This window comes from Tamandua tetradactyla, chromosome 1, assembly GCF_023851605.1.
Source record: "Tamandua tetradactyla isolate mTamTet1 chromosome 1, mTamTet1.pri, whole genome shotgun sequence".
Classification (NCBI taxonomy): Eukaryota; Metazoa; Chordata; class Mammalia; order Pilosa; family Myrmecophagidae; genus Tamandua; species Tamandua tetradactyla.
Genome location: NC_135327.1, coordinates 225,642,021 through 225,659,990, shown reverse-complemented (window position 1 = coordinate 225,659,990; position 17,970 = coordinate 225,642,021). Strand labels below are relative to the sequence as shown.

At 45.4% G+C, this 17,970-nt stretch overlaps 2 long non-coding RNA genes across 2 annotated transcripts; one reads left to right on the top strand and one right to left on the bottom strand.

The window, feature by feature from the left end:
* The first annotated feature begins 3,935 nt into the window (after positions 1 to 3,935).
* On the top strand, positions 3,936 to 17,010 carry LOC143677507 (uncharacterized). The gene is made up of 3 exons (XR_013172636.1): positions 3,936 to 4,060; positions 4,152 to 4,284; positions 15,420 to 17,010. It is a non-coding gene; the product is annotated as an uncharacterized LOC143677507 (long non-coding RNA).
* On the bottom strand, positions 4,378 to 10,708 carry LOC143677514 (uncharacterized). The gene is made up of 3 exons (XR_013172641.1): positions 10,544 to 10,708; positions 10,106 to 10,225; positions 4,378 to 4,556 (listed from the first exon to the last, which is right to left on the bottom strand). It is a non-coding gene; the product is annotated as an uncharacterized LOC143677514 (long non-coding RNA).
* Positions 17,011 to 17,970: the final 960 nt, after the last annotated feature.

Sequence of the window (17,970 nt, the reverse complement as noted above, 5' to 3'; positions counted from 1 at the left end):
GACTCATTCAAATACAAGCTCTTGCTCCATAACCAAAAACAGAGCTATTATCTTTAGTTGGTAGATGAGGGAACAGAGGTTCAGAGAAAGTAAGTCCCTTGTTTCAAGTCACAAGGCCTGGGAAGAGAGTGGGTCAGGAATCTGTCCCACATTTGACTGACTCATATTACCTGAGAAGCCCTACTGTTATTTTAGCTTCATCTTCTGCACCTCCAGAAAGGAAGGACCTTGGTTCTGGAGAGATAGAGATGGTGTTTAGTGTCATGGCACCTTCTGTAGCTTTCAGCCGCTGCTCTGGGTCTCCGGGTTGGGCCAGATCCTGGGCTTGTAGCATTTGCTGGGCACCAAGGCTGCCATCTGTGCCCCACCAGGACCCTCCCTTTCCTGCCATTGCACCCATCCAGTGGCTGCTAATGACTCAGAGCTGTCCCCTTTCTGGAGTATCCAAGCCCCCTCACCCTGCCCCAGACTACCTGGGCTCCTCCAGTGGCCGTGTCTACCCACCCACCCCACCAGATCTTGGCTGATGGTACAAGACCAGAACCATCACCTAAAAATGGAACTTTCCTCTGGTGTCACAGATGTGCTAACATGTCCTCATGGGACCCAGTGTAGAATTACCCTCCAGTGGAGACTACATTCTTGCTTAGCTTCCCTGCTCCCCCCAAACCTACCTGTTCCCCCTTCTTCCCCTATTCTGAGAGCACAAGCCTATCAGTTGTTTGCATAAGAATTTCCATTTTAGGCTCTGCTTCTAGGAAAACTGACCTATGCAGTTGGACATTGTTGAGCCTTTCTATGTTTTAGTACTTAGCTCTTATTCAAAGACCTCCATGCCCTTAAAACCTTCATTTAAATAATTGTTTTCTCCCTAAGCTTATTTGTGCTAATTTTTCTGTTTGGAACTAATCCTGGCTTCTTCTCTTTCATCTGGGAGGACAGACCATCTTAAGATGAAGGGGAGCTATTATGAACCAAAGAGTTGGTCCTGTTATGTAATGGCTGACACAGAAAATGGCTTAGTGCCATCTATTTGGGTCCCTGCTTCTTGTGATAAGTTTACAAAAATGTTGGATTCTCTTCCCCAAAACCTGCCACACAGCTTCTATTTGGTGTGCTGATCCTCTGGGATTTCCAGGCACTTGTCCAAATGCTGTCCATTTCCTTCCCCAAGGGAGAGCATTTTTTTGTGACTTTTTCTTTGCCTTGTCCTCTCGCCTTGCTCTCTTTCCTAAGTCAGATGACATCAGAGCCTGTGATCATTGCCTGGAGGCACTGTGCATTTTGGGGTCCCCCGAGGCAATGACACTGCATTCTGGTTGAGCTAAGGAAACAAAATAAAAATGCATTTTCCCAAAGCAACCTATCTTGCAATTTAGAAGAACATTTTCTCTGAAAAACCAGTACAACATTGGCTGCTGAGGGAAAGTGTCTGTTCGGGGAAACTGCCAAAAGCATTGAGTTTCTACCAGTTAATCATTTACCATTTTAAGCCTAAGCAGATAAGCAAGATCCAGAACTAAAAGATAAGAAAGTTGGAGAGTAGCATAGTATCATCACAGGTTCAAAGTCTAGAGATTGTTTCTGTTTCCCTCACAGTGTGGGCCGTAGCTTAAGGCAGCATGAGGCCAACAGGAAGAGAGATTTCAGGATTCATCAGTGGCATCAAGTTCTGACGAAGCTAATGAGCCTCCTGACACCGAAGCTAGAGGTTTTTGCTTCCTTCCAGAACTTTCTCTGTGGGCAAGTGTTTTTGCTCACTGCTTAAAATCTTTGATTACTTAATTTCTTTAGCTCTAAAATGCATCCATTCATAAATCCTGCCTCCATTCCCCCAATTTCCCTAACCCTCCCTTCCCCGTTCTCCTTGCAGGCCCTGGTAACGTGTGCACTTCTCTCTCGGCAGAGCCTCTCTCTCTGGGTGCATTACAGCGTGGCTGTCACAGGAGCTGGCTGCCCAAGAGCAAAATCCTGGGTGCTCTTTTTTTGCCTCTTTCTCCCCAGACCATTTTCCTCCAGACGCTACCTCTGCGAATCATCCATCTCTAGCAAGGGTCTTGGAGAGAGTATAAGCTCAAACAAGGCTTACTAGGAATCTGGAAGAGAAAACCTGCCTCTATGTTTTCTTTCAAATAGTGACATATACTTGAAACAGCCCCCATCCAGATAATGATTTCCTGGCGATATCCCTTTCCCAAGCAATGTTCTCTTTATCCCAGTGCTAATATATTTCCTCTATGGGGTATAATGTAAATCTTTCAATATATAAAATCCACTATTGAGAGACATCAGCAAATGACCAAGTGAACTCTATGAAGTTCCAAAAACCATTTAGAACTTATTAAAAATTATTTGGGCCATAAATGTAATGTGAATTGAGCTAAGCAGAAGAAAAAGAAACCTCAACAAACTTGGTTCTAGTATCCCTGTTTCCTCTGCCTTGCAAAGCCATCAAAGCACAGCTAGCAAAGCCTGTCTATTAATGTTTGTTCAGTTGAAAAGGATTATTGATTAATTGACTGGCTTAGGTCAGAAGGAACTTTTTAACTGGCCAATTTTGACTAGCTTTCTCATTTTTTTAGCCTACTCATCAGCAATTGAGATTCAGCTCCGAGTTCAAAGAAACATTTTTTGAATGTTTTCATTAGGCAATGTCTTCAATAATGTCACTTTTTTTCCCCCTGGTTTTTGATTCTGGAGAAGGGGGGTTAGCTAGTGTCTGCACTCTGCTACTCTTGGTCCCGTGCTCCCCTCTGCCAGGGACCCAGGGGACTCTGTCCTTAGTATCCTCCCACAACCTCTTTCTCAGCCTTTTCACCCTTTTCCCCGCCACCCCACCTGACTGTGCAACCCTGTCCTCAGAATCGCCCTTTCAGACAATTACAAAAATTAAGCTATGACTTTTCTCAGGAATAATAGTATTTAAAATAACTTCTTTCTGATAATAATATTAACAAATACTCATTTTGACACTTTTTAACTCAAAAAAACAAGGAAGAACAATCAGAAATTGTTTCTTACAGAAATCTATCTGTAACCCTACTTTTCTGAGATATTTGTATTAGCATTTTAGTTCATTTTCTTTGAGGGTTTTTGTTGTTATTGGTTGTTGATTAAAATAGTTGAAATAATTTTGTATAACAGCTCTCTCATATGATACTCCTCACTCAGCACTATTTTGTAGTGCTCTCCCATGCCATTCAAATGATTATTAAAGCATGAATTTTAAAGAATTCATCGTCTTGCATTCTGTGGCTACATTATCATTTATTCTCCTACTCCCTAGGGCGGAATCTCATCCCTTTCCAAGTTTTCTAGTCAAAATAATACTATAGCAAGCACACTTCCCCACACAGCTGTGGCATTTGAATAGGGGATTCTTAAAGACCCCAATAAATATCTCTTTAACATTAAATTCAGGAATTGATTAAAGGGGGTGGTTATAATTTAGAGGGGGGAGGGGGCTCTTGTTTGTGTGGAGGTTAACTTTCTCTGGTTAACGTTGAAGCAACTGCTGCCGGAATGCTGCACAAACCTCTCGCACTTAGGTGGATGTTTTCTACTAGTTCATCGAGATCCGAGGTTTCCTAGGCCCTTTGCTCCCTGCACCAGCCCCAGATGGAGGTTGGACTGGTCCTTCTCTGTGGGTTGACTTGGTGTTCCCCAGTGTCTACTTTCTGTGGGTACTGGAATGCTCTCAGTGACTATTTGTTGACAGAAAGGATGAACGCAGGAATTAAGTTCTCCAAAGTGGGATGTGTCTGCGGTAGAAGCAAAACCTCCACGCCCTCCCAGCTCCATTCTATTTGCATTTTGGATGACTGCCATTTTGGGGGGAAGACTTCCTTGGAAGGGCCTTGACTCCCTCCAGTGGACGGCATGACGAGGCAAACTGGATAATTCTGCCCTGCAAAGTGCAGGAGCCCAGAGTAGGTGTCCTTAAATGCCCTCCTGGAATAATCGAAGCTGTGTTCCTGCAGGCGACTCTTCCCACTCCAGAGAAGCTTTTGTTTTTAACAGGCCATCTGTGTCTGTCGCTGCCACGAGACAAGACATCAGGGCATGTATTTTTTTTCTCCAGGGCAGCATCCCAGTTTCTTGTTCCTCTTAATTAATTCAGTCATTACTGAGTTCTGTTTCTTTTTTCACAGTGTTAGTGACTCGCCCTGTCCAGATTCCCTTTATGCTGGGCCATGAGGAAGAGGAACTGCTAACGAGAACAAACCCTAGAGTGAACCAGCTGTGAATCTGAAAAAGGTTCATATAAAGCATGCAGGAAAGTCAGTAAGTCGCTCTTGTTTGATTTTTGTGAATCTGAATTTTTAGGAGCATAGGGAAAAAACAGAAGAGAATATTATAAGATTAAAAAGTGTCACCAGTAAACCATTTATTTAGGGCTATGTTATAAAATCTCTTTGATACCCTTTCACAATTTGTTTTATCTCCTCAGATAGCCATACCGCTGTTTGAAGCATGAATTGAGAAGGTTTCATGTGTGAATTTGGCTACATCCTTTATAGAGCTCTTCATGTGCTTTTAATGAAGTCCAGCGATAGCTAGAGGGAAGAGAAGGGCACTAAGAAGGCGGTTGCCTGTTCTCGGTGGAGTATCCAGCTACCTCCCTCCCCAACTCCCAGCTCACCTCCCTCCCCACCTACCCAACTCTCTACCCACCTCCCTTACCTCCCCATCTGCTTACCTCCTTACCCACCTCCCTACCTCTCTCTCCACCTATCTACTTAGAGCAAGCCACTTGAAAGCTCTGGGTCTTGATTTTCTTCTTTGCAAAATGAAAGGATTGAATTAGACGATGCATAAACATCTCTTCCAGTTATAAGTATGCCTGAAAGAAGAACATTTGACCTCCTCCTGGAGAGCAGCTAAAGGGGAGATTCCTCTCCCCTGTTGTCCAACACCATCACTGCTTGCTGGTGACCTAAGGTGAATTCCAGCAACCGAGCAGAGAACATTTCCTTTTTTAAATTCCTGGCTCAAGGGTCTCCTAAAGCTTCCTTTGTGGTTCGGACCAGGTTATCAGCATTTCAATCTGTACTTGCTGAGCGACAGCCTTCTAGGACTCTCTTCTGCAATGGGTGTAGAAAAATGTCCCCATTTCATGGGACTCTCCAGAATGAAACTGCTCTATTGGAATTTTTGCCTTGTATTTAAACTGAGATCAGAGGGAGCACTGAAGCTTTGACCTGTGCAAATTCACTTGGCACTTCAGCTCAGAGACCCTTTTGCCTCTTTTATTAGGTTGGTGCTTTCCTTGTGTGTTTGAAGAGGAGCTATTTATGGGCTTGCAAACAAAGTGCTGGAGGAAAGGAATTTAAAGGCGGTCCTTGAGTGAATTCAGGGGGATTTACTTCAAGAGGCTAAACTGTACATTAACCCTTCTCCTCCTGCTATAAATTGCCTCCATGTTGCTCCCCCAGTGGGCTGGGAGAGGGGACAGTTCTGGGTGACCACACAGGGATGTGGCCTTGAGAAAGCCCCTTACTCACTGCACTGACTCTCGCTTCAGAACGCAAGAAGTTTGCCGATGACCTCATTGATGAATAGGAAAGGAAAAGAAGCTCAAAAATGAGAATGTCTTCTGTAGGTGGGGTGGCAGCCCTTGCGTCCTGACTGGGTTATTTGCCAGCTCATTTCTGACTTGGTGTTTTCAGGTCTTCATCATTGCAGTTGGCTAGAAGAATGTGGGCACTTTTTTTTTTTTTTAGAGAATAAAGTAGCGAACCATTGTTTCATGTTTGCAACATAGAGCACTACGACAGCCTCAGATTTGATCATAAAAGCGATTTGTTGGAAGAAAATGCCATTAGGCAAGGAAGAGTTTATTTAAATGCCTGCAGAGCTTCTTCTCTGCATGTTTACGTGCAGACAATTGGACACTGTGATTTCACATTTTAGGCTTTTCTGCTGCTGTTTGCATCTTAGTGAGTTGGCATCTCTTATGTCTGGGTTAGGGAAAGTAAGAAAATAAATCTTCTATTTGACCACTTGATTACCTTTTTAAAAGTGTTATGAAGGAGGACGCTGCATTCCTATTAGAATAAGGCAATACTGTGACTCCCAAAATACCTGCATGTGATGTTAATAGATGACACACCAGAAAAAAGGTTCCAAGCGCCAATGAATTTGGTTCACATGTCTCAGCTGAACAAAGCAAGTCCTGTTCTCAAAGGAACCTCAGCTGACCTTGCTGCTGTGTCATCCCAAGACAGGCAATAGAAGAAATGAGAAAGGCCTTGTGCTCTCTGGCACTCGGAGTTGGCTGGAATGAAGTTGCCGGGCTCTTGCTAAGGAGTCTATGTCTCCCGGGGTAGTGATTGGACTCTAGCGTGGAGGCACTGCTGTATTTAGGGGTGAACAACAACCCTACTATGCATTGCCCCCTGGTTGTCCGGGCTGCCTGGGGTGTGCATTCTGCGGCTGCTAGCCTGTCCTGGGAACCAGGCCCTGTCCTGGCCCTGTCCTCTGGAAGACTGCTCTGGCTCTCTCCCAGCTGTGCCTCTTTCCACTAGGGTCTGGGGCCCTCTCCTTTCTAGATGTGGTTCTCCACGTGTGGTCCCCCAGCAGCAGTGTTCTGTCACCCAGGAATTTGTTAGAGATGCATACTTTCGGACCCCACCCCAGAACTAGTGAATCAGAAACTCTGAGGACGGGACCCACAATTAGTGCTCAATGGCTTTCTAGGTGACTCTGACCCACACTCCAGCTTATAACGATTCTTCTCATCTCAGCCAAGCTCTGCCTGCCTGAGACCCAGGGTTGTCCTGTCTGAGTGGCTCCAAGCCCACTTCCAGGGCTTACACAAGCCTCTTTCTTGGACCTGAGGGCAGATGTGCTTCTGGTGGGACGAGGACAGTCCGGGTGGGCCAAGCTTGAATTCACAGGTCATTGTTGTTCACAATTGTAACTTGGGTTTCCAAGTCAATATGAAAATATGTTTGTCAAGGTAGGAGGACAGAGCACATCTTAACGGATTTTTAGTTTGATTTTTAACTTTTAAATATTTAGACATTTGGTATATGAACCTCCACTTTTACTCTTTATCTTGGTCTCTGTAAATGTTAAGGGTGTACCTGCTGCTAAAAGTCCATGTTCTTTCATTTTCCGTAGTCATTCATTCGTTCATATAGCAATTCATTTGATTTCCATCTCGTTATTGATATTCTCTATTTGATGCAGTATTATCATCATACCTTCCTCTGCTTCTTAAATTATGGTTTCCTTCAGTTCTTCAAACAGTTTACAATGGCTTCTTTAAAAGCTTTCTCTGTTAAATCCAACATCTGTTTGCTCTCACAGGCAGTCACTGTTGCCTGCTTTTTTTTTTCCTCTGGTATATGGGTCATACTTTCCTGTTTCTTAGCATATCTTTTAATTGTTGGTTGGCAGCTGAACATTTCGGGCAATATATTATAGCAACTCTGGATTCAGATTACCCTTCTACCCCCAGGAGTTATTTGCTTATTTGTTTAGAGACTGGATTATTTTGGAGAAGTTTGCTCCCCTCAACCCTCCAAACCCCATCCCCATGGACACTTCAGGGTATCTCTCAGCTGCTGCTTCTTAAGGAGACGCAGTGTTGGGTATGCCCACAGCCGTCTGGGGTGACAGTGAGTGGGGCAGGGCTCTCCTGCCCTTTTTCCCTGGCCACACCCAGGTCTTAGGCTCCACCTATTGCTGGTTGCGCTATCTCTTTTTCAAACAGTGCCCTGGGGGTATAAACTGCTTTACAGACAATTCCATAAAATTTGAAGGAAAAGCTCCCGAGGTTGAGGTCAGTGTTTGATATTCGTTCTGACCCAGGAGGGCTCCTCTCAGCCACGTCCTTCCCCAGCTCTTTCCTGCAAAGTTGCCAGCTTACACTTGACCCTGTGCCTTTACACAGTCCAGGAATCTCTTCTCAATTGCCACCTCCCCACCCCCCAACCCTGTTCTTGAGAGCACCTTAGGCCTGAACTTCTCCACACTCTATTGCCAATGAAGTCGGTTCCTTTGGGAAGAGATGAAGGGTACAGACCACTTCTCTTCCCAGACAAAGCCACTGAACCAGGGTCAAGTGGAGCTGGGGGTGGGGACGATGGCTTCTCTTTGCATGATACCCCTGCTTAAGGAGATAAGCTTTTGGTAGCAGGGGGAAGCAGAAGCCTGAGGCCCTCTTAGCTTGTCCCTCCTGGCACAGAATCACAGCCTGTCAAGCCAGGGCAAGGGTGGCCGTGGTCCACTCATTGTCAGCATTGCTGTGCCCAAAGTCAAGTCTCCATCTCCACCTCTCAATCACATTCACCCAGATCTTAGTTTCAGCAATAGTTAGTCAGGGTCAGGATGAGAAATGTGGAAAGCCCTCTTTTCTAGTTTGCTATCTGCCAGAATGCAACACAACAGAGATGGACTGGCGTTCAATAAAAGGGGATTTATTTAGCTAACATATAGTTTTTCAGAGGAAAGGCAGCTAACTTTCATCTGAGGTTCTTTCTTACATGGGAAGGCACAGGGTGATCTCTGCTGGCCTTCTCTCCAAGCCTAAGTTCTAACAGCTTTCCCTGGGGTGATTCCTTTCTGCATCTCCAAAGGCCGGGGCTGAGCTGCAAGTGCTAAAATGAGGTATGCTGAAATGCTTGGGCTGGGCTACATTGAGCTCTCTCATTTAAGCACCAGCCAATTAAATCAAACATCATTCATTGCAGCAGGCACGCCTCCTTGCTGACTGCAGATGTAATCAGAACACATGAGGTTCATATGCCATTGGCTTATGTCCACAGCAATAGAACTAAATACGTTCACTTGGCCAAGTTGACACCTGAATCTAACTACCACACCCTTTGACTGTGAGCTGGGGGGAAAGGAAACCCTGTTTTCTTGGCTGCAGCTGTCTGGAGTGGAATTTCTGCCTTGCTCAACTGGGGTGGGGGGCGGACAGGAGGGAGAGTTCTTGGCTCAACTATTGTGGACTCGTGTTTTTCTTAACAAATTTTCATAGACTTTCTTGAATAGATGTTTCTTCATTTGCTGTATGCTTAGGAGTGCTTGAAGATGCCTTAAGTGGTTGTGTTTGCTATAATTTTCACCAGTTTACTAGGGAGTGGGTTTGCAGAGCTCCTTGCACTGTCATGCCAGAAGTTGAACTTCATCTTAATGTATTTGAACATTCAATTGAGCATATTCCAGGTACTGTGAGAAATGTTGGAAATACAATGGTGAACAAAAGGAAAACAGTCCTTCAGTTTGTGACCTGTCTTGGTACTTAGCAGATGGAGGAAATTCAATAAATATTTGTCAACTAAATGAATGACTAACAGAAATAAGCTGTTTTCCTGTCATGGTTTTTATCAAGAGGTGTAGGAAATTCCTGGCCTATCTTGCTGGCTGAGTTTCTAGACATTTTGAGTCACTAGGAGTGTTATGAAGACAATATAGACTCCAGTCCCCTTGTTCTGTCATGGCTTTTGCATAACCACCTTCCAATCTCAACTCCATAGAAAGGACTGCAGGGAGAGCAGTTCCTATCATTATTCCCTGTTATGTGTGTGTATGTGAGCGCGTGTCTTTGGGGACTTTGATTAAGAGTTAAAACTGCAGCCTTACCACAGGGTCCACAGCTTGGCAACCCCAGCAGCACTCTCTTAGGGTGGTTCTCGCCAGGAAAATCCCCATCTGGGGTTGTGCAATCTCAGTCTGCTCATTTCTCTGGGCTTCTCTAATTCGCATCTTCCTCCAGCATCTGATTGTGTCTTTTCCAGTGACCCAGGATGTGGCTTCTTCCTAGTCTTCTTATTCTCTTAGGAAATAGTACAGAAATACTGGGGAGAGCTGTTGTAAGAGGAAAAAACCTCCAGTCCCAGAAAAATCCTTGCTTCTACTGCTCTGATCCAAACCTTTGGGTGGAGGGATCAGATCATCCGCCCTCCAGCTGGGTTGTGTTTGACAGGGCGGCCCAGGGCAGATCAGGATAACTGGGAAGATTTATCCAAATATACCTTCCTATGCCTGAGAGCCTGGGATGGCCTAAAATGAGTGTTGGGCAGCAAATGGGACTGGGAGTTGCTCGACTCCCAAGCGAGTCTGCTTACCCCACCCCCAGAAACAGACTTACCTTCAGGGAACTGATCGGTGCCTCCAAAAGCTCACAGATCAAGAGCATGGTTTCTGTCAATTCTGAAGCAAGGTGCTACTTTCAGCTCACTGTGCCTCTGTTTCCATGCTTGAGCTGCAACTAGACCCAAGGATGAATGAGCGATTTTAGTGCCTGTGAGGGAGGAAAAAGGAGCAACGCTGGGGAGTGGCATCCCCCATGCACAAAGTAGAGCAATGGCCCTCTTTGAGGACTTTCAGAAGCCAGGTTGGGAGGGGTGGACTGGCTACTGGGTTAACTTTTTTCAGAATGGCTAGGGCGGTCTCATGCTCATAGGATTTGTCTCCACATAAAACCAATTAAATGCAATTTTACTTTTAGACCTTTCTAAAAATTTTCACGTACTTAAGTAGATCCAGTCATTCTACTAATTGATTCATTCATTCAAACAGTACTTACTGAGTGCCAATTGCATGCCAGGCATTGTGTGAGGTACTGGGAAGACAAAGATGGTAAGATACGGTCTCTGACCTTGTCCACAGTCCAATAAGGTCAGTACAGCCATGTGTACATAACTGTAATTTGACAACATTTAGGGAAAGATGGAGGGGTCTTTAGGAATGTAGAAGGGAAGGGTCTAATTGTGATAGGGCAGAGGGGTGTTTCAGAGAAGGCTTCCTGGATGAGGTGACATTCAAATGGAATCTTAGAAGGTGAGAGGACTCAATCAGAGAATAGAGGGTTGGAGCAGGTGTTTATGGGCATTAGGCCAGCCTATGCACAGACACAGGTGAGAGATGTCAAGCGCATTTGAGAACTTCAGAGCTGGGCTTATTGGATCATTACATGCAAAAGGAGGGAGGAGAAACAATGCAGTCATAGGGAGCCTGTCACGGCTTGAGAAGGCATTTGGACTTTCTTCTCCGGGCAAAGAGCTACCACTAGAGTGTGTTATGCAGTGAGGAGCACGGCCTGCTGTTGACTTTGGAGGCAGGGAAACCAGATGTGTGTTGATGAATACATGGGTAGAAAGGGTTAGATTTGAGAAAGAGTTTGGAGTTAATCTGTAGGAACTAGGGATTGCTGGGTGTGGGGATGGAGGAGAGGGGGTAGCTGACGGTTGTCTAGCAGGTGTCCCAAGGACCACCTCCCCTCAGGAGGAAACACAAAAACCTAGGTGCTGTGATAAGCTAGCTCTGGTCCACCTGTCCCCAAATACCTTGGAATACCAATCCCAGGGCCTGAAATATCTTTTTTTATTTCTTCAGGTCTTGAAGACTCTTCTTTTTCAAGAGCCCCATAATAAAATGTAAAATGACTAAGGAGAAAATACATTAAAAAATTCTAATGTGTTAGCTGAACAATTTAAATTGTTGAGCTGAGATGGCTATAATTATGATTGGGTTACATAAGAGTATACATTGGGGACATTTTTCTTCCCCTGGGGACTTTTCACAGCAGAACATTAAAAAAAAAATCTTTTTTGCACTTTTGCGGGGAGTAGATGAAGAAGGAAAAGGAAAGGTATGTTGCCCTTAGCAACTTGACTTGGGCCTTCCTATCGCCACTAAGCAAAAATAGCAACTTGATTAAAGGATAAGGCACTGTGGAACTGTGCCAGGCTGCTTGGGAAGGTCAACAGAGCCTGGCGCCACGTGTCATAAAGGACCAACAATTCTAGACCGGAATGGAACTTGCCTTAGGTGTAGATTGTTCATTCATCAATCAGCCAATGAATTAATCTAACTGATGTTTCCTAAGCACCTTCTATACACAGTACTTACAAAGAGATGCACAGTCCTTGTTCAGGCAATGAGAGAGAGAGGGAAGGAGAGAGACTTTCACAGTGATACTCACAATGAAGAAAGTAAAATGAGAAGAGGCAGATAGTGAACAGGTGGGATGAGGGGGGCGTGGTGGGGCATGGCTTACCTGGCAGGATTTCAGTGTCCTTGTTTTCCCCAGCGGCGATACTGGTGTATTTGACATGTGGAGCAATTGCCTTTCACTTCTAGAAAATCCTTTCTGGGAAAGGGGTCCTTCCTGGAAACACCCACTGCAGGTGGCCATTTTATTCTACTTAACAGTTCCCCCTTTTGATCATTTTTCTAATATTATTGGAAACTTGACCAAACACTCTTGTCACCACCATTGATTTCTATCCTTGTCAGGTGGTCCAGTAGGCTTATTCTTTAACAACCACCTCCCCTATATTACAAAACAATTTCCAGTTATAATTGTGAAATTAAAAAATAATAATTGTGCCTATTAAAGAAACATATTTCAATTTTTCTTTCCTTGAACTTTTTTTATACATACTAATAACTTTTTAAAATAAAGCCTAAATAAATATCATAGTATAAAAAGGAAAAAAAAGTACAACTATTCAGTAGATTTTATATCTATTTCACAATATGAACTTCAATCCTTTGGTTAGAGTCTGACATAATATGTTTACAAGAAATAAATTTCTGATTTAAGAATACTTGTAATCTTCCAGTAATTAGTAGGTGAATATTTTAAAAAGTTGTTAAAATAGATGTTGGACAAGTTATTATCTATGGGAGTTTATCTGAGCAGCTTGCAAGCCATGAGTCAGTCATGGCCAGATCGTACGTGGAAAGGACCTCTGCCCAGGGAGTGGAAAGGGAAGCCTACACAGGACAAATGCAAAAGCCAGCCAGGAGATATTCTGATCGGCTGACATCAAGTCTTCATTTTACATGATGCGAGGTGTCTTACAAGTGGGGAGCAGATATATGTTGATTTGTATGGTGTGCTTCTCCACTCAGATAAACTATGTCTCCTGGACCAAAACTTATTCATCACCCGTGTGGCTTATCTGCAGTTCTGTAGGCTGCTTTCCTTTGTTCCATGTTCTCGGAGAGCCTCTGCAGGCCAATTATATTTCACTTCTGGAAAATCCTTTCTGGGAAAGGGGTGGCTCCTGGCCACATCCACTGCAGGTGGCCATTTCCTTTTACTTAACAGTCCTCACGTTTGGTCATTTTTCCAATGATCTTATTGGAAACTTGACCGAACACTCTGGTCACCACCATGGATTTCTATCCTTGTGGGGTGGTCCAGTAGGCTCATTCTTTCTTGATTGCACTGAGGTCTGTTGAGTGGCTGTTCAATTACATTTAAGACCCCTAGAGTGGCACCCACAGAAAGTCGGGATCACCTCTACCTTCACCAACACCCCTGGCCTGCTCCACACACTTTCCAGAGTCCTGCATCCTGAGAAGGGCTTCCATTTGAAAGGGCCTCCTTCCCAGGAATATCCTATGAATTAGCACAGTGCTTCCCCTGCATAGACCTTGGCGAGTTCCCAGCATCGAGGTAGTTGATCTCCTGGCCTGTCTTGTGCCTGCTTTGCATAATGCACCTTGTCTGAGGATGCCCTTTGCTGTCCCCCTACCGGGAGGGGTTCAGGCTTTAAGCTGTGGGATGTGAATGGTTGCTGTCAGGAAGCAGGACAAACTCAATGCAGCCAGGCCGGGGTCTGCTGCAAAGGAGGCTGCAGGGTCTTCTGAATCTATTTTCTATGGGAAAAGGGCTCTAATCAGAGGTACCTTGAGACGCTCTTTGCTCAGACATTTCTTTCAGGGCTGAGCTGGATTCTGGCCACAGGTGTGGCCAAGGAGAACGGGGCAGTGTCATTAGCACCTGCGGGAGGCAGTGATGAAGGGTAACTATCAGGCTTTCCTTCTACTTCATCACCCACTTAATGAAAGTCACATGGGCCCATGGAAAGGCTGATGTGCTGAGCCTGCTCAATGATGTGGAGAAAGTCAACTTCTTTGGGCCTCCACCTCCTCTTCTGAAATCTGGCTTGGTTTCCTTGGATCCCAAGGTGTCTCTTCCTGTGCTGAGAAATTGACCTGAAAGTTCAGTCCTGCACTGGGACGAGGGGAGTGCGAGGGGCTGGTGGGAGAGTGAGTGGACATGCTGACATTCAGAGGTCTCTGCCATGTCTGAGCTTGTATGAGCATCCACGGGACTTGATTGTTAATGAAAGGCTCAAACTCTCCTTGAGGACCTGTCACGCATTAGGGCCAAATGAAGAACCATGCATGGCCTTCGCTCTCCAGGAGTTTATAGCTGCGAAGACAAGACATATAATCCATGCATGTGACACGTGCGGAGCCCTCTCATGGGAGTGGTGCCCAGCAGTGTCTTCTGAGTGGTCCACAGAGCAGGCTCCTGGAACCTGTGGAGGGACTTATGCAGAACGTGGGTTAACTGCACAGGGACACAGACCAGGTGACGCTTCCTGAGCTCCTCTTAGGAAAATAGAAATGGCAATGGTTTGGAGGCTAGACCAAAGGAGGCCATGGATATAGACACCGAGTCTTAAAACAAGGATAAAAAATGTTCACTGGTCACATATGGGGCACCGAATGGGGCCTTGGCACCCAAAACTAGGGTGGGGGAGGCCAGGAGGCCCACAAAGCAGGCCTCCCAGGACTGGCTGTTGAGATGAACAGAATCCATTTGTGACATGGGTGGATCAGAGCCCACCGGGCAGGTTACCCCCCACCCCCCACCCCAGGGTTGTGCCTCTTCTCCCACCCACTGTCTCTGCCAGGGCTCCTTGACCTCTGCACTCAACCTACGCCAAAGAACCCCATTGCAGGAGGGACAGCTGGGGCTGGAGGGGGCTTTGGCCAGTCAGACCCTGTGGTGGCTCTCCCTTCTCTGCAGGACACTGAGGCAATCTCTATCCCTGGTCCCCTCAGCAGATCGGCCTCTTTCTTCTCTTCCTGCTCATCGATGAGCATCACTGACTCTGGGTTATGATTCTAATTCCCAGCCAAAAAGTCTCTTAGTCCATGTTGGGTCATGTTTCTAGCTCAGGTCCAACAAGCTATGGCCAGAGGATGCTCTGTCCCTTCCCCAGGAGTGGGGAGTGGCTGGTTTCCAGAGATGGCAGTGTGGACAGAGCCCTCTCTCCAAGGGGCCTCTACCACCTCCCTGCTGCCGCCATAGCGTCTCTCATTTTATTAATCACATGCAGGGGAATGTCCTTTCCAGGGAAACTGTGATAGGGGAATACCAGAGGACCTGCCTCCCCAGCTCCTCAGACCAGGCCTGGAATGTGGGCCATGGGACATTTGAGATTAAATTTTATAGGTGAGGGAATGAAGGCATGGTCATTCCATGGTCACCCGGCAGAGGGCCTGGACGGCAGCACGAAGGACAGTGCTGGGACCTCCCCCAGCCACCCAGAAGACAAAAACCTGCTGGTTTTAGAGCCTCGTTGGATTTGTTGTGGGCTGTTCATTTTCTTCACACACATTTACTCTTAATTAATTCAATTCTTCCTCTGCAGAGAGGTTGGCCCAACCTGCAAAGCAAAAGCAGTCCGACTGCCTGCCAAGGCATCCATCTCATGCCCACCTTGCCTGGTGTTCTGGGAGGGGGTGCTGGCCCCACCCTGCTGGGTCGCCCGAGGGCTTCCTCCTGGAGAAGAATCAACCGCATCATATGAGTTTCTTCCAGATGGCAGATTTCACTCTGGCCCTTCCTGAAGTTGAACAGCTGCACCCATGCCTGGCGTTGGCCACATCCTGGAGGAGTTATGTTTTTGAAGCCGGGTCCTATATATTCAGCTTCAGTGAGGGTGTAACAACCATGAACCATTCAGCAGTAGCACCCCTTCCCCAAATTTATTGGGGCCTCCATTTACCGAAAGCCATATTGTCCTTACAAAGCAGTAGACATTGCTGATGGCCCATTCCAACCCTCCCCGGAGTGGCTCTTCCCATTTCACAGTGCTCTCTTTGCCACCTGGGAACCCGTTTCTGGACCCTGGAAGCTACTTTTCCAATCATTGCCTTCCACCTAGTGCTAACGTTCCCACTGTTCGAGTTTGGATGATTTATTTGGCAGTTTCTGGGTAGATTGCAATTCCAAATTCCCTCTTCTTTTAAAAACTGAAAAAAATCCAAACTTACATTGTTCTTTGTTCTCATTCTCATTCATTTTGGAATAAAGCTTGTGAAGAAGAAGTATTTACCCGTGTTCCTGTTTGTCCTCTCGGAGAATGACCTTGTTTGGGACACTTAAGGAAGATGACGTCATCGTCAGGTGCTGAAATTCACCCTGGGTTGCCAGGAGAGTCATCTGTGACGCTCTTAAATGCATTTGGCTGAGATTGCAAATGCATTTTTAAAAATCTCCCTTAAAGAAAACAAAGCTTTTCATATTTGTGATCAATCTCTCGGAATTATTAAGTACATTGTAGTGCTTTTTTGGACGCGTCGTGGGTGCCTGAAAATTTTCAGCGTTTTCATAATTGTTGGCTGTAAAAATCTGCATGGACATGTGTTTTTTACTAAGACATAACCTCACATACTCATTCATAACACATTACTCACTGTGCTTCCTCTATTAGCAGCTGGAAAAAGCAATGGCAAATTGAACTGAAAATTAATTTATATGTGCACTTAGCTTGGTTAATCAGCTGCTGAAATAATGTCCCCCTTTCCTAACGGGTGCTCCGCTTGATGGATAAGGCAGATGCCAGGGACTAGGTGACAGCTCAAAAAGGCACCTGGTTTATGATAATGTTTGTCAAAAACATGACAGGAAAAAGCAGGTTGGAATGTTCTATCGGCCAACAAACTCCAAGCTGCCAAGCCTGGAGGCAGCTGACTGACAGCCTGTTTAAAGGAGGGCTGCTCACATCCTAATAGCACCATTTTGTATTCTTGGACATGCTAATGTATGCAAATGCACTGGTAATACATTCCATTAGACCTCAAGGACTTATGGCAGATTATGTGAACACAATTGGGGAATCCTGGCATGGAATCTGAAGCTCTTTGAGAGACTCGTACAAGATGCTTCTACATTATTATTATTATTACTGAGAAATTATCCACGTGTGCTTTCAATTCTATAAGTCGGTATTACCATTGTCAACTTCCTGAGGCCACCTCCAGTTTGCAATGGTATTATCTTTTATTTAAAATTGAAGATCTCATTAAAATGATCTTAAAAGTTGGACTGAAGTTCCTTTGGTGCATCTCCATTTTCTTATGCTCAAATATTCCAAAGTTCCCAAAATTCATTTTACTAAGTTGAACTCATTTATCTTCCCACGGTTGAAGGCAGAGATTGTTGTGATTGTCTCATAGATGGGGAAATTGAGGTACAGAGAAATTGCAACTTCTTTACCCACTTGATATTGGAGCAACGGGTAGAATCTACTTCTCTAGCTTCTGGTTAATGCACTTATTCTACCTCTTTCCTTAGGTAGGGATACTTGGTAAGCAAGGTAGAAAGTCTCGACAACCACTGGCCGTGCAGGTGGAGGGGGCTGTTGGGGCTGGTGAAGGGATATGGTCCAGATATGGTCAGGGAAGGGCCACTCAGCTCCCGGGGCTCTCTGCTACCCTTTCCTCCCGCAGCTTTCTTTCCATCATCATCAGACCAACAGTGTTTGCTAAGTCCCAGAAGAGAGCTGAATCCTTCCCAGCTTGTGGCTGCTCTTTGAATACAATAGAGTGTTGGAGGTGAAGGTTACCTCAGAGAACATCTAGCATCAACTTTTGAATTTCTGGAGACCTTACGAGGAACAGGACCTGGAAGACTTAAGCAATTTGCAAGTGTCTGGGTATACACAGCTCTCGATTCCTCTTCATTCTCTGTTTTCTAGTTTTTGTCGACTCCCTATAACATACATCTAACCCCCACTGCAGTCCTCAAAATGGGTCACATTAGCCTCATTTTGCAAGGAGGAAATCGTGCAACACATTGAGGTTAAGTAACTTGTCTGCAAATGATGAGTGAAAGATGAAGGAGCTGAGCTGCATGAACCGACTCGGAAGCCCTGGGTCTTGCTACTGGCCATGCTCAGTCCACGTTCGTCCATCACT